Source organism: Monodon monoceros, unplaced genomic scaffold, assembly GCF_005190385.1.
Source record: "Monodon monoceros isolate NGI ecotype Baffin Bay Population unplaced genomic scaffold, NGI_Narwhal_1 Super_Scaffold_17, whole genome shotgun sequence".
NCBI lineage: Eukaryota > Metazoa > Chordata > Mammalia > Artiodactyla > Monodontidae > Monodon > Monodon monoceros.
Genome location: NW_021703773.1, coordinates 16,005,064 through 16,022,920, shown reverse-complemented (window position 1 = coordinate 16,022,920; position 17,857 = coordinate 16,005,064).

The window sequence follows — 17,857 nt, the reverse complement described above, 5'->3', positions numbered from 1 at the left end:
TGCTGTGAACTGCATCCATGTAAAATGGCAAACTTAATCCATAAATGTTGCCTGTATTCTGACTTCTCCACCAACTAGCCATTCTCCCATCTCTCTCCTTCTCCTTAGGCCTCCCTATTCCCTGAAACACAGGAATATTGAAATTAAGCCAAGTAATAACCCTACAATGTCCTCTAAGTGCTCAAGTGAAAGGAAGAGTCATGTGTCTCCCACCTTAAATCAAAATCTAGAAATGACTAAGCTTAGGGGGAAGGCAGGCTGAAAGCTAAGATAGGCCAAAAGCTAGGCCTCTTGTGTAAACAATTAGCTAAGTTGTGAATACAAAGGAAAAGTTCTTGAAGGAAATTAAAAGTGCAACTCCAGTAAACACAGGAATGATAAGAAAGTGAAACAGCCTTAATGCTGATATGGAGAACGTTGTAGTGATCTGGACAAAAGATCAAAACAGTCACAACACTGCCTTAAACCAAAGCACAATCCAGAGCAAGGACCTAACTCTCTTCAATTCTATGAAGGCTGAGAGAGGTGAGGAAGCTGCAGAAGAAGAGTTTGGAGGTTTAAGAAAAGAATCTGTCTCCGTGAGAAAAAAGCAAAATGTGAAGCAGCAAGTGCTGATGTAGAAGTTGCAGCAAGTTATCCAGAAGATCTAGCTAAAATAACTAATGAAGGGGGTTACACTAAACCACAGATCTTCAATGTAGACGAAACAGACTTTTATTAGAAGACAATGCCACCTAAGACTCTAGGAATTTCATAGCTAGAAAGGAGAAGTCAATGCCTGACTTCAAACCTTCAAAGGACAAGCTGACTCTTTTGTTAGGGGCTAATGTAGCTGGTGAGGTTAAGTTGAAGCCAATGCTCATTTATCACTCTGAAAATCCTAGAGCCCTTAAGAATTATGCTAAATCGATTCTGCCTGTGCTTTATAAATGGAACAACAAAGTCTGGATGATAACACATCTATTTACAACATGGTTTACCAAATATTTTAAGCCCGATATTGAGAACTACTTCTCAGAAAAAAAGATTCCTTTCAAAATATTACTGCTCATTGGCAATGCACCTGGTCACCCAACAACTCTGAGGGAGATGTATAAGATGAATGTTGTCATGCCTGCTAACAAAATACCCGTTCTTCAGTCCACGGATCAAGGAGTCATTTTGACTTTCAAGCTTTATTATTTAAGAAATACATTTCAAAAGGCTATAGCTGACATAGGTAGTGATTCCTCTGAGGAATCTGGGCAAAGTCAATAGAAAACCTTCTGAAAAGGATTCACCATTCTAGATGCCATTAAGAAGATTTGTGATTCATGGGAAAAGATCAAAATATCCACATTCACTGGAGTTTGGAAGAAGGTGATTCCAACCCTCATGGATAACTTTGAGGGATGCTAGACTTCAGTGGAGGAAGTAACTGCAGATGTGGTGGAAATAGCAAGAGAACTAGAATTAGAAGTAGAGCCTGAAGATGTGACTGAATTGCTGCAATCTCATGAACTTTAACAGATGAGGAGCTGCTTCTTAGGGATGAGCAAAGAAAGTGGTTCTTGAGATGAAATCAACTTCTGGTGAAGATGCTGTGAAGACTGTTGAAATGACAACAAAGGATTTAGAATGTTACGTAAACTTAGTTGATAAAGCAGCAGCAGAGTCTGAGAGAACTGAATCCAAGTTTGAAACAAGCTCTACTGTGGGTAAAACACTATCAAACAGCACGGCACGCTATAGAGAAATTGCTTCATGAAAGGAAGAGTCAAACAATGCAGCAAACTTCGTTGTTGCTTTTTTTTTTTAACTTTTTATTTTATGTTGGAATATAGTTGGTTAACAATGTTGTGATAGTTTCAGGTGTACAGCAAAGTGGTTCAGTTATACATATACATGTATTTATTCTTTTTCAAATTCTTTTCCCATTTAAGTTGCTGCATAACACTGAGCAAAGTTCCCTGTGCTAAACAGTAGGTTCTTGTTGGTTATCTACTTTAAACATAGCAGTATGTACATGTCAATCCCAAAGTCGCTAACTGTCCCTTCCCCCTACCCTTCCCCCCAGCCCACCCCGTAACTATAAGTTCGTTCTCTAAGTCTGTGAGTCTGTTTCTGTTTTGTAAATAAGTTCACTTGTATCATTTCTTTTTAGATTCTGCATATAAGTGATATCATACAATATTTCTCTTTCTCTGTCTGACTGACTTCACTCAGTATGACAATCTCTAGGTCCATCCATGTTGCTGCAAATGGCATTATTTCATTCCTTTTTATGGATGAGTAGTATTCCACTGTATACATGTACCACATCTGCTTTATCCACTCCTCTGTCGATGGACATTTAGGTTGCTCCCATGTCATGGCTACTGTGAACAGGACTGCAGCGAACACTGGGGTGCGTGCATCCTTGCCTTATTATAAGAAATTGTCACAGCTGCCCCAACCTTCAGCAACTATGACCCCGACCAGTCAGCAGCCATCAACACTGAGGCAAGACTCTTCAGTGGCAAAAGGATTACAACTCACTGAAGGCTCATATGATGCTTAGCATCTTTTTTTAGCAATAATGTATTTTTAAATTAAGGTATGTACTTTGTTTTTTAGACATAATATTATTTTACCCCTAACAGACTATAGTATAGTGTAAACATAACTTTTATCAAAAAAATTTGTGACTCTCTTTATTGCAATAGTGGTCTGGAACCAAACCCACAATATCTCTGAGGTACGTCCGTATATATTTTTTAAAAAAAACTATTTAAAAATGTAAAAACCATTCTTAGCCTCTGGTTATACAGAAACAGGCTTTATGTCAATTTGGCCCATAGTCTGATAACCTTTCAACCAGAAGGAAGAAGAAAAGTAAACCGAAGAGAAAACAGAAAAGACCATTCTAAAATATACATGGAAATGTAAGTTAATAATAGCCAGATACCACAGAAGAATAGGGGCACTTATGGTCAGTTAATCTATGACAAAGGAGGCAAGAATATAAAATGGAGGAAAGACGGTCTCTTCAATAAATGGTGCTGGGGAAACTGGAGAGCTATATGTAAAAGAATGAAATTAGAACACCATATACAAAGTAAACTCAAAATGGATTAAAGCCCTAATGTAAGACTGCATACTATAAACCTCCTAGAGGAAAACAGGCAGAACACAGGATATAAATTGCAGAAATCTTTTTTTGGATCCATCTCCTAGAGTAATGGAAATAAAAACAAAAAGAAACATATGGGACCGAATTAAACGTAAAAGCTTTTGCACAGCAAAGGAAACCATAAAGAAAACAAAAAGACAGCCTACAGAATGGGAGAAAACATTTGCAAACAATGTTACTGACAAGGGATTAATTTCAAAAATATACAAACAGCACATACAGCTTAATATTAAAACAACAAACAACCCAATCAAAAAAATGGGCAGAAGACCTAAATAGACATTTCTCCAAAGAAGACATACAGATGGTCAACAGCACATGAAAAGATGCTCAATATCACTACTTGTTAGAGAAATGCAAATCAAACTACAATAAGGTATCACCTCACACCAGTCAGAATGGCCATCGTTAAAAAGTCTACAAATAATAAATGCTGGAGAGGGTATGGAGAAAAAGGAACCCTCCTAACACTATTGGTGGGAATGTAAATGGATACAGCCACTGTGGAGAACAGTTTGGAGGTTCCTTAAAAAACTAAAAATAGGGCTTCCCTGGTGGTGCAGTGGTTGAGAGTCTGCCTGCCGATGCAGGGGACACGGGTTCGTGCCCCGGTCCAGGAAGATCCCACATGCCGCGGAGCGGCTGGGCCCCTGAGCCATGGCCGCTGAGCCTGCGCGTCCGGAGCCTGTGTTCCGCAATGGGAGAGGCCACAATAGTGAGAGGCCCGCGTACCGCAAAATAAAAAAACAAGCAAACAAACAAACAAAAAACTAAAAACAGAGCTACCATATGATCCTGCAATCCCACTCCTGGGCATACATCCAGAGAAAACTCTAATTTGAAAATATACATGCACCCCAATGTTCACTACAGCATTATTTACAATAGCCAATACATGGAAGCAACCTAAATGTCCATCGACAGTTGAATGGATAAAGAAGATGTGATATATATGTACAACGGAATATACTCAGCCATAATGAAGAATGAAATAGTGCCATTTGCAGCAACATGAATGGACCTAGAGATTGTCATGGTGAGTGAAGTAAGTCATACAAAGGTAAATATAATATCACTTATATGCAGAATATAAGAAATGATACAAATGAACTTATTTACAAAACAGAAATAGACTCATAGACATAGAAGACAAACTTATGGTTACCAAAGGGGATAGTGGGGGGGGGCAGATAACTTAGGAGTTTGGGATTAACATATACTCACTACTATATATAAAATAGGTAAAAAACAAGGGCCTACTGTATAGCACCGGGAACTATATTCATTATCTTGTAATAACCTACAATGGAAAAGAGTCTGAAGAAGAATATATATATATTCTTAACATATATATATATATATATAACTGAATCACTTTGCTGTACACTTGAAACTAACACAATGTTGTAAATTAACTATACTTCAATAAATAAAAGAACACGCACACCCAAAAAGAAAGTGTGTTGCTTGGGTAGAAAACACAGTTGTCTGTGGAACAAAATAGCGAGCCTAGAAATAGAGCCATTTGTCTATGAAAGGTTGATATAGACAGAGGTAGGGAAAAGAGGAATTCTTCAAGAAATAAAACTGGAAAAAAAGAGTTGTCCATATAGATAAAGACAAAATAGCATTCCTGTCTCAGAGGTGGGTTTAGGAGAAGTAAACCAAAACAAAGAAGAACAAGAAAAAGGAAGAGGAAGAAGAGAAGGAGAGAAATCAACGTCTTTAAAATTCTTAAAAGAAAATGTGTTGTGTATCTTTAAGATCTAGTGGCAGAAAAATATTTCTAAATAAGATTCAAAAGACATTGTCTCAAATAAGAAAATAGACATAATTAATTCTATTAAAACAAAACATTTATTTACATTTATCACTTTTATGAAAGTGATAAGACAATTACGAGTTGACAGAAGATATTCATGATTCAGAAAACCAGCAAAGGGGCCGGGGGAAGATGGCGGAAGAGTAAGATGCGGAGATCACCTTCCTCCTCACAGATACATCAGGAATACTCTACACGTGGAACAGCTCCTACAGAACACCTACTGAACGCTCGCAGAAGACCTCAGACCTCCTAAAAGGCAAGAAACTCCCCACGCACCTGGGTAGGGTAAAAGAAAAAAAAATAAACAGAGACAAAAGAACAGGGACAGGACCTGCACCAGTGGGAGGGAGCTGTGAAGGAGGAAAGGTTTCCACACACTAGGAGCCCCTTCGCGGGCAGAGACTGCGGGTGGCGGAGGGGGGGAGCTTCGGAGCCGCGGAGGAGAGCGCAGCCACAGCGGTGCGGAGGGTAAAGCGGGGGGATTCCCACACAGAGGATCAGTGCCGACCTGCACTCACCAGCCCGAGAGGCTTGTCTGCTCACCCAACGGGGCGGGCGGGGTCTGGGGGCTGAGGCTCGGGCTTCGGTCGGATCCGAGGGAGAGGACTGGAGTTAGCAGCGTGAACACAGCCTGCAGGAGGTTAGTGCACCACGGCTAGCCGGGCGGGAGTCCGGGAAAAAGTTTGGACCTGCCGAAGAGGCAAGAGACATTTTCTTCCCTCTTTGTTTCCTGGTGCGTGAGGAGAGGGGATTAAGAGCGCTGCTTAAAGGAGCTCCAGAGACGGGCGCGAGCTGCGGCTAACAGCGTGGACCCCAGAGACGGGCATGAGACGCTAAGGCTGCTGCTGCTGCCGCCACCAAGAAGCCTGTGAGCAAACACAGGTCACTCTCCACACCTCCCCTCCCGGGAGCCTGTGCAGCCTGCCACTGCCAGGGTCCTGGGATCCAGGGACAACTTCCCCGGGAGAACGCACAGCGTGCCTCAGGCTGGTGCAACGTCCCGCCGGCCTCTGCCACAGCAGGCTCGCCCCGCACTCCGTACCCCTCCCTCCTCCCGGCCTGAGTGAGCCGGAGCCCCCGAATCAGCGGCTCCTTTAACCCCGTCCTGTCTGAGGGAAGAACAGAGGCCCTCAGGCGACCTACACGCAGAGGCAGGGCCAAATCCAAAGCTGAACCCCAGGATCTGTGCGAACAAAGAAGAAAAAGGGAAATCTCACCCAGCAGCCTCAGGAGCAGCGGATTAAATCTCCACAATCGACTTGATGTACCCTGCATTTGTGGAATAACTGAATAGACAACAAATCATCCCAAATTGAGGAGTTGGACTTTGAGAGCAAGATTTATGATTTTTTCCCCTTTTCTCTTTTTGTGAGTGTGTATGTGTATGCTTCTGTATGAGATTTTGTCTGTATAGCTTTGCTTTCACCATTTGTCCTAGGGTTCTATCTGTCCGTGTTTTGTTTTTTACTTAAAAATAATTTATTTTTCTTAATAATTATTTTTTATTTTATTTTACCTTACTTTATTTTTTCTTTTGTCTTCCTTCCTTCCTTCCTCCCTCCCTCCCTCTCTCTCTCTCTCTCTTTCTTTCTTTCTTTCTTTTTCTCCCTTTTATTCTGAGCCGTGTGGATGAAAGGCTCTTGGTGCTGCAGCCAGGAGTCAGTGCTATGCCTCTGAGGTGGGAGAGCCAACTTCAGGACACTGGTCCACAAGAGACCTCCCAGCTCCATGTAATATCAAACGACGAAAATCTCCCAGAGATCTTCATCTCAACACCAACACCAAGCTTCACTCAATGACGAGCAAGCTACAGTGCTGGACACCCTATGCTAAACAACTAGCAAGACAGGAACAAAACCCCACCCATTAGCAGAGAGGCTGCCTAAAATCATAATAAGGCCACAGACACCCCAAAACACACCACCAGACGTGGACCTGCCCATCAGAAAGACAAGATCCAGCCTCATCACCAGAACACAGGCACTAGTCCCCTCCACCAGGAAGCCTACACAACCCACCCACTTCAGACCTAGAGACACATACAGACTGAAAGTAAGGGGATGGAAAAAGATATTTCATGCAAATGCAAACCAAAAGAAAGCTGGAGTAGCAATTCTCATATCAGACAAAATAGACTTTAAAATAAAGACTATTAGAAGAGACAAAGAAGGACACTACATAATGATCAAGGGATCGATTCAAGAAGAAGATATAACAATTGTAAATATTTATGCACCCAACATAGGAGCACCTCAATACATAAGGCAATTACTAACAGCCATATAAGGGGAAATCGACAGTAACGCATTCATAGTAGGGGACTTTAACACCCCAGTTTCACCAATGGACAGATCATCCAAAATGAAAATAAATAAGGAAACACAAGCTTTAAATGATACATTAAATAAGATGGAGTTAATTGATATTTATAGGACATTCCATTCAAAAACAACAGAATACACATTTTTCTCAAGTGCTCATGGAACATTCTCCAGGATAGATCATATCTTGGGTCACAAATCAAGCCTTGGTAAATTTAAGAATATTGAAATTGTATCAAGTATCTTTTCCGACCACAATGCTATGACACTAGATATCAATTACAGGAAAAGATCTGTAAAAAATAGAAACACATGGAGGCTAAACAATACACTACTTAATAATGAAGTGATCACTGAAGAAATCAAAGAGGAAATCCAAAAATACCTAGAAACAAATGACAATGGTGACACGACGGCTCAAAACCTATTGGATGCAGCAAAAGCAGTGCTAAGAGAGAAGTTTATGGCAATACAATCCTACCTTAAGAAACAGGAAACATCTCGAATAAACAACCTAACCTTGCACCTAAAGCAATTAGAGAAAGAAGAACAAAAAAACCCCAAGGTTAGCAGAAGGAAAGAAATCATAAAGATCAGATAAGAAATAACTGAAAAAGAAATGAAGGAAACAATAGCAAAGGTCAATAAAAGTAAAAGCTGGTTCTTTGAGAAGATAAACAAAATTGATAAACCATTAGCCAGACTCATCAAGAAAAAAAGGGAGAGGACTCAAATCAATAGAATTAGAAATGAAAAAGGAGAAGTAACAACTGACACTGCAGAAATATAAAAGATCATGAGAGATTACTACAAGCAAGTCTATGCCAATAAAATGTACAACCTGGAAGAAATGGACAAATTCTTAGAAATGCACAACCTGCCAAGACTGAATCAGGAAGAAATAGAAAATATGAACAGAAAAATCACAAGCACTGAAATTGAAATCGTGATTAAAAGTCTTCCAACAAGCAAAAGCCCAGGAACAGATGGCTGCACAGGTGAATTCTATCAAACATTTAGAGAAGAGCTAACACCTATCTTTCTCAAACTCTTCCAAAATATAGAAGAGGGAGGAACACTCCCAAACTCATTCTAAGAGGCCACCATCACCCTGATACCAAAACCAGACAAGGATGTCATAAAGAAAGAAAACTACAGGCCAATATCACTGATGAACATAGATGCAAAAATCCTCAACAAAATACTAGCAAACAGAATCCAACAGCACATTAAAAGGATCATACACCATGATCAAGTGGGGTTTATTCCAGGAATGCAAGGATTCTTCAATATTTGCAAATCAATCAATGTGATACACCATATTAACGAATTGAAGGAGAAAAACCATATGGTCATCTCAATAGATGCAGAGAAAGCTTTTGACAAAATTCAACACCCATTTATGACAAAAACCCTGCAGAAAGTAGGCATAGAGGGAACTTTCCTCAACATAATAAAGGCCATATATGACAAACCCACAGCCAACATCGTCCTCCATGGTGAAAAACTGAAACCATTTCCACTAAGATCAGGAACAAGACAAGGTTGCCCGCTCTCACCACTCTTATTCAACATAGTTTTGGAAGTTTTAGCCACAGCAATCAGAGAAGAAAAGGAAATAAAAGGAATACAAATTGGAAAAGAAGAAGTAAAGCTGTCACTGTTTGCACATGACACAATACTATACATAGAGAATCCTAAAGATGCTACCAGAAAACTACTAGAGCTAATCAATGAATTTGGTAAAGTAGCAGGATACAAAATTCATGCACAGAAATCTCTTGCATTCCTATACACTAATGATGAAAAATCTGAAAGTGAAATCAAGAAAACACTCCCATTTACCATTGCAACAAAAAGAATAAAATATCTAGGAATAAACCTGCCTAAGGAGACAAAAGACCTGTATGCAGAAAATTATAAGACACTGATGAAAGAAATTAAAGCTGATACAAATAGATGGAGAGATATACCATGTTCTTGGATTGGAAGAATCAACATTGTGAAAATGACTCTACTACCCAAAGAAATCTACATATTCAATGCAATCCCTATCAAACTACCACTGGCATTTTTCACAGAACTAGAACAAAAAATTTCACAATTTGTTTGGAAACACAAAAGACCCCGAATAGCCAAAACAATCTTGAGAATGAAAAACGGAGCTGGAGGAATCAGGCTCTCTGACTTCAGACTATGCTACAAAGCTACAGTAATCAAGACAGTATGGTACTGGCACAAAAACAGAAATATAGATCAATGGAACAGGATAGAAGGCCCAGAGATAAACTCACGTACATATTATGGTCACCTTATCTTTGATAAAGTAGGCAGGAATGTACAGTGGAGAAAGGACAGCCTCTTCAGTAAGTGGTGCTGGGAAAACTGGACAGGTACATGTAAAAGTATGAGATTAGATCACTCCCTAAAACCATACACAAAAATAAGCTCAAAATGGATTAAAGACCTAAATGTAAGGCCAGAAACTATCAAACTCTTAGAGGAAAACATAGGCAGAACACTCTTTGACATAAATCACAGGAAGATCCTTTTTGACCTACCTCTTAGAGAAATGGAAATAAAAACAAAAATAAACAAATGGGACCTAATTAAACTTCAAAGCTTTTGCACAGCAAAGGAAACCATAAACAAGACCAAAAGACAACCCTCAGAATGGGAGAAAATATTTGCAAATGAAGCAACTGACAAAGGATTAATCTCCAAAAGTTACAAGCAGCTCATGCAGCTCAATAACAAAAAAACAAACAACCCAATCCAAAAATGGGCAGAAGACCTAAATAGACATTTCTCCAAAGAAGATCTACAGACTGCCAACAAACACATGAAATAATCTCAACATCATTAATCATTAGAGAAATGCAAATCAAAACTACAATGAGATATCATCTCACACCAGTCAGAATGGCCATCATCAAAAAGTCTAGAAACAATAAATGCTGGAGAGGGTGTGGAGAAAAGGGAACACTCTTGCACTGCTGGTGGGAATGTGAATTGGTAGAGCCACTATGGAGAACAGTATGGAGGTTCCTTAAAAAACAAATAGAACTACCATATGACCCAGCAATCGCACTACTGGGCATATACCCTGAGAAAACCATAATTCAAAAAGAGTCATGTACCAAAATGTTCATTGCAGCTCTATTTACAATAGCCCAGAGATGGAAACAACCTAAGTGTCCATCATCAGATGAATGGGTAAAGAAGATGTGGCACATATATACAATGGAATATTACTCTGCCATAAAAAGAAACAAAATTGAGCTATTTGTAATGAGGTGGATGGACCTAGAGTCTGTCATACAGAGTGAAGTAAGTCAGAAAGAGAAAGACAAATACCGTATGCTAACACATATATATGGAGTTTAAGAAAAAAAAATGATATAAAGAACCCAGGGGTAAGACAGGAATAAAGACACAGACCTACTAGAGAATGGACTTGAGGATATGGGGAGGGGGACGGGTGAGCTGTGACAAAGTGAGAGAATGGCATGGACATATATACACTACCGAACGTAAAATAGATAGCTAGTGGGAAGCAGCCACATAGCACAGGGAGATCAGCTCGGTGCTTTGTGACCACCTAGAGGGGTGGGATAGGGAGGGTGGGAGGGAGGGAGACGCAAGAGGGAAGAGATATGGCAACATATGTGTATGTATAACTGATTCACTTTTTTATAAAGCAGAAACTAACACAGCATTGTAAAGCAATTATACTCCAATAAAGATGTTAAAAAAAAAAAAAAGAGAACCAGCAAAGGATTCGTATCAAGGATATGTAAAGAACTCCATAAACTATTAAGAAAAGCACAAAGAAATATAAAAGTAGATTTCCCTGAAGAGAAAAACATTTGGCCAGTAATAATATGTAATCAGTAAAATGCAAAAGAAGCCAATGATCTCTTTTATGGTCAAAATTTAAAAGCTGCACAAAACCAAGTTTGGGGGATCATATGTATTTTCATGTACACACCCTATGACCCAGTAATTTCTGCAACCAAGAGACATTTTTGCACCCATGCATCAATAGAGATGTACAGAAAATTCACAGCAGTGTTGTTCACAATAGCAAAACCCTGGAACCAATTCAAAAGTCCATTACAGGAAAGTGAAAAACAAATCGCATTATATTCACAAACCAGGATAATTTACAACATTCGAGTTATGGATGAATCTTAACTATATAATATTAATTAAAAAACAGGTTCCAGATAATAACATACAGCCTGACACACTTTCTATAAAATTTATTAAAATGCTAATGTTTAACAGCACATGGTACGCGGGCCCCTCACTGTCGTGGCCTCTCCTGTTGCGGAGCATAGGCTCCGGACGCGTAGGCTCAGCGGCCATGGCTCACGGGCCCAGCCACTCCGCGGCATGTGGTATTCTCCCGGACCAGGACACGAACTCGTGTCCCCTGCATCGGCAGGCGGACTCTCAACCACTGCGCGACCAGGGAAGCCCTTAACAGCACACTTTTAAGGAATACATCTAGATGCATTAACACCATGTAAAATGGAAAGCAAGGGAATGGGGAGTATGGAATTCAGTATGGGGGTTACCTGTAGTGGGGGAAGTACAGGGATGGGTTGGGGTCGAAATCATGCGGCAAAGTGTAGGCTAAAGGTCAAGGTCCTCACTTTTGTTTGGGATGATGTACTTGCAGGTGCTTATTTTGTCATTACAAATAGCCAGTTAAATAAAATCAGGCCATGTAGGGGCCAATGATGAGTGTGCCATGTATCAATAATTAAGATGAATCTATAACCCAACTCTTACATTGGAGGTCCAATTTAAAAGAGTTAGAGTGCATATCCTTCCTCCCAATTTTTTAAATAAGAACTAACTTTCTATAGAATTTAGAGTGATAATTAACTTGGGACTGAAAACTAACCATCTGTAGGAAAGAATCATCAGTTTGTATTTGCTAGGACAAAAGCCAATTCCTTCTAGGTAATATTTTTTAAATGTCTTAGCTTTGCAGATGACAAAGCATTAATAGGTAAGTTCCTGTACTTCGGAAAGCTTGTTCTGAGACTACTAGTTCCATAAGCCCAAGGACGCTAAATGGGTTTGAGCTCAAGAGTGACTCTTGGAAAGTGTTAAAACCAGACCTAGTCTTGCTTTTCCTGATATAAATTTAACTTGAATTTTTTCACCAAATAAACCAGATTCATTTTTATTAAATACATACTGGGCTAACTAACTTTCTTTTATGATTTCCCCAAATGTTCTACATGTGATATTTCCTTGAGTATCTACATTCATAGCCTTATCACTCAGTTTTATGTTTTGTAGATTTGAAAAAAGCTCTGGAAATATCCCTGACATGACAAAATTCCATCAGTATGATATTTATCATATTTAGCTTTAAGCTGTCAACAAACTCCTAGTTGAATTAGTATTAGTTTGCATTCAGTAATGGTGTTGACTTTCTAGTTCTGAAAATTCTTCAGTTCTGAAATGATAACAGAAATAGTTTCACATATTTATTTTGTTGCTATTAATGACTCAGTATTCTTGCTCTGTTGGGAATGGAAAAAACTCTTTTTTTTAATAACCAGTTAACATAGACATTTGTTTGTATGTCAAATTAAAGGATGCAAAAAAATAACAGGTGTGTATATATGCTCAAATTAAAAGATTAAAATTATATAAGGTTTTATTTTAAAAATAAATTTACTTACTTCAATATAAAGAAAAGGGTTATGAAAATATAACCCAGGTACTTGGAAGTTATAGTGAAATCATGAAGGCAAAAAGTGAATGGGTGGCTGAAGTGTGGCTAACATTCCTTCAGGCGATGGTACCGGCATCAAATCTTTGGCCGTAATTGTTTTCTTTCTTCACTTTCTTTTGAGAAAATTGTATTATAAGACACCAAGATTCTATGTAATATCAATGTTTCTTTAACAGATGAAAAGTGTTTAAGGGCCATGGCTATTAGGTTACTAAGAGAACCTGGTCCAAGCTGCACAATAATAAATATTTGGTGCATGCCCAATGTCAGGCCTAATTCTGAGCACTCTGCATGTTTTAATAATTTCATCCTCACATCAATTCTATGAGGCAGAACATTTTTGCAAATTATATATCTGATAAGTGACTTGTATCTAAAATATATAAATAACTATTACAACTCAACAATAAAAAGACAACTCTAGAAACTGGGCAAAGGATCTGAGTAGACATTTTTGTGAAGAATATATGCAAATGACCAGCTGCTGTTTTCACTTTTTAGATGAGGAAAGTGAGATGCAGCAGGGCTAAAGAGACTGGCCATGGTGACAAAGTCAGGATTTGAATCTATGCAAACTGGATCATAATCTTTACATGATGACTACCTTTTGAAGTTATCTCCTTTATGTTATTAAATTCATTTTCAGAATTCAGAATGCTGTTTCTCCAGAAGAATCTAAGTATTGCTGCCTTAACAAACTGCATTATTTTGAATAGAAGCCAACACTGTGTTTAAACTAGGATTTTTCTTAACAGACATGGCAAAAAGTTGGGTTAGAGGCCTTTCCTTCTTAAAGTTCTGTCTATTTTACTGGCCTGTGGTGGTACTGATATCTCTTTCCCTGCTTGACAATTTACCTTTGCACCTGTACAAAGCTGTTAATGCTCTGGTTTCAGAAATACAATCCAACAATGAGCAGAAGGGATGCTGTTCTCTTATCTATAATTCTGAGTCACCAACTCCTTGGATCAGAGAAGCCAAGGAAAAGACAATTTACTTCTTTTCTAGCAAGTGTGAAACAAGTCCAAAACCAATTTCTCAACTGTAAATGGGTAGTAAAGGGAGACAATAAAAAGAATGTCTTTGGTAGTAACTTCAATTCTTTTCTTTTTTTTTCTCTTCCTTTTCTTTTCCTTTCCTCTCTCCCTCTCTCTGGTTTACAGACATTTAGGAGACTACTGTTTTGATCCATCAACACATAAGTATTGCAACTCAGTAGCAACTGTATAAAATATTTTATCAGGAGACCGGTTGACTACAAATTATTTATCCTGAATTTTAAAATACCTTATACATATTGGTAAGAATAAAAATACATGCTGTTATTTTAGCTACAATTAGAGAGGGCTTCAACTCCATGATCCAGATAATAAACTAGGCTCAGAGGAGATTTTTTCATGGGCTTAGAATAGCGGCAATGTGAATATTAGTAATTGTCTTGGTCAAAATTATAATAAAAGCATTTATTTTTGGCACCAAAATTGGACTGGATAAACTTATCCGATTGTACACGCATGTTATTCCCCTTTTATATGCTCTTAATTAGGAAGCAGCTGGTGAATGAACACCTGAGTGGCAGGAAGGTAGTAGGATGGGATAATAGCTCTTCATATTGTTTAATGGGCTGTACTGAAACAACTTTTTCAGATCATGAAACCTTTTGATTATTACCAAATAATTAGTGCTGCAAAGCACCATTAAGTTATCTTTTTCATTCACCTGCATTAAAGAGGATATCAAGGCAAAACTCACATGGCTTGGCTTATCTTCTGGTGTCAGAGATGGTCATCAGTTTATAGTTTCTCTAAAACCATGATGATTATGTTGCTGCGGTTTATACTCGTTATCAAGTATCCCAGAGTTTGCTATGACATCACTTCTTTTCAAAACTACACTTATAAAGTTCTATTATTTCCTTCCCATTAAGCTGTACTTGCCTTTTTGATCATTAGTGCACTTGGGCATTTCTTTAGTAGTGTACAGTTTTATGAATGAAGGAACTGTTGGTCTTGTGAAAAGGATTCCTGAAGTTGCTATAAGATGCTATTTAGTAAGAATCTATCAAACTGTACTCTAAAATCCTCGGCGTTAATCAAGCCGTAAGTGTATACAGTCAGCTGGTGCATGGCAAATTGGTCAATATGATTTACTGGTTACCAAGATTATTGATTCTTCCAGATAAGGACTGGAGTTTATTTAACTATTGTGTATCTCAACAGAGCAGATATGGAGCGACTAATGTCAGCCAGGTTGATGGTTCCGCTTACAGAGTTGAGTCTCATTAAATAGGCCCAAGAATGAAATAAACATAGACTCAAGCTTCAAGCACTTGATAATTCAGGAGGGACCATAATATGTATACAAATAGCTATGCACCACAGGATGTGATTTGATCCATTAATTAACTAACTCAACAAATATTTCTTGAGTGCTTATTATGTGTCAAACAATATTCTAAATCTAGGCATAACAGCACTAAACAGTGAGAGAAAAATCTTTGTTTTCATGATGCTTTCTCTCAAGTGATCTATTTGAAGCATGAAAAAAATATATGTGTTAAGATAAAGTTAGCCAATATTTAAATATGATTGCATATTTATTAATATACTATTTTTTTCAACAAATAAATTTTAAGCTACCTCCTTTTACCAGTAAGTTTTACTTTTTCAGTTGAAGATACGGAACCTTCACATTTAACCAAAGCAAGTGTATAATAGAGTTCTAAACTTTTATTTTCTGCAAAGCAAATGGGCTTATAACCCATTTTATTTGTAGGCAGTTTCTTATCCCTCAGTGATACCTTCATGAGGCATACAATGGCTCTTTTCTCTGCCCAAAACTTGGTCATGATTGATATCTTCTAGGAATTCTTGAAGATTTGTAAGACAAGTTTCAGTTTTACATGGAATGTAAGAAATCTTCCATTGTCAGATGGGTTGTTATTTTTGCATAGTATTATGAAAGCAGAAACACCCAAGGTAGGATATCAAAGGGCCGCACAATTAAGCGTAAGAGCAAAAATAGATGAAACCAATATGAGGAAAGAGAGAGCAAGGAAACATACATGTCTCAATCCTAGTACCAGGTAGTAGGAGGAAAAAAAGTGTATCTCCTCTGAGAATTTGAACCACAACCAGATTTGTGTTCTGAATTCACACCACCAACGTGGTCCAAAAGCTCATGAAGAAGTTTTAATTTAAATTGGTCTCAGTCTATTCCAACAATGATGGAAGGACACTGCAGATTATAAAATGCAAACTGATTTAACAAATGTTAAAATGTTTAAAAAATACACCTTATATTCAATAAAATATGATCAAAGTGTTGCTGCATAAAACTGCATTTAGTGTCCCTGATAGCGAGTTATTAAAGGCTTATTTTTCAGATCAGGAAGTCAAGATCATGGAGAAGTTTCACTTGCAAACATCTTTCATCAAGATGTGCTTAAAATAAGCCATAACATTTTGAAACTAAACCTCAAACATAGGGACTTACCTGGCGGTCCAGTGGTTAAGACTCTGCACTTCCACTGCAGGGGACTTGGGTTCAACCCCTGCTTGGGGAACTAAGATCTGGCATGAAGGGCTGTGTGGTCAAAAAAATAAATAAAGCTCAAACATAAAGGTCCTTTATGAAATAGTTACTTCTCTGCAGTGCATATCTATTCATTTGTCTTAAATGGCTTGTATGCTGAATTGGTTAGTTTTCTCTTGGGCCTGCTTTAGGTTCTAGGTGCCCTCAAAGTTAAAAAGCATTTGTTCATTTTTTGTCACAATCCACTTAGTGGCCCCTAGTTCAGTACGGAATACGCAGGGAACACTCAACAGATGTTAAAATGAATTAAATCTGTGTTTTGTAATGCTTTGGTTTATAGCACAAATCCCTCAAAAAAATATTATTAGAGTAACTTGATAAAAACTCAAATTCAAAATTTTTTGTCTGGGGGAACTTTTGAATTTGTAAACTTTAGTATATACTTCTTTTACTGCCTGGGAACAATACCTAACATTATAAATAGTCAAATAGTGTTACATTAGTTTACTGAAACAAACTGTAATGAAATCACTATTTTTCTGAAAGGTGCATCTTTAAAGTTGTTTTTCTCTTCAAGGTAACATCTTTTCTACCAGGGCCTAATTGTAGCAGACACATTCCTTTGGAACAATTTCAGTACACCTAAAGAACTCTTTACATCAAGAGGAAATCACTTAAAAATTACCTTTCTCTAGAGAATCTCTTTGGGACTGAAACAGTTTTTTATGTTGCACAGAATCTTAATATTCAAAGTAATTATATGACTTTATATACTTTAGAACCTTATATGAGTTAACTCAGTATTTCAGAATTATAAAAGCCTAAATTTACAGTCAAAGAGGTGCATCCGATATAGGGAAAATGTTTACATAAAAATTTAAAAAATGGTTCTTAGCTAACTTTTTCAGTAAAATTCAATATTGCATGCACAATTAAGCTATTAAGAATCTTGAAAGAGTTTTTATTCTTAACGTTTGAGTTGAGACTTCCAGTCTTGTTTCAACTCACATACTAGTTATCTAACTTAAACAACTAAACTAGTTACCTAACTTAAACAGGGCATTTCTCAAATGTTCTTTTGAACTTGTGAATAGTGGAAGAAGGCAAGTATTACTCGCTTTTCTATGTTTCCTTTTGTTGTTGTTTTGTTTTCAAATGAGTCATTCTTTTTAAATTCACTGTTTCCTTTTCTGGTTTTCCTACAGGGGAGTGTACTTTTCCCTGTCATGATGGAATTCTCAATTGTTCCACTTTTGATTTGTCAC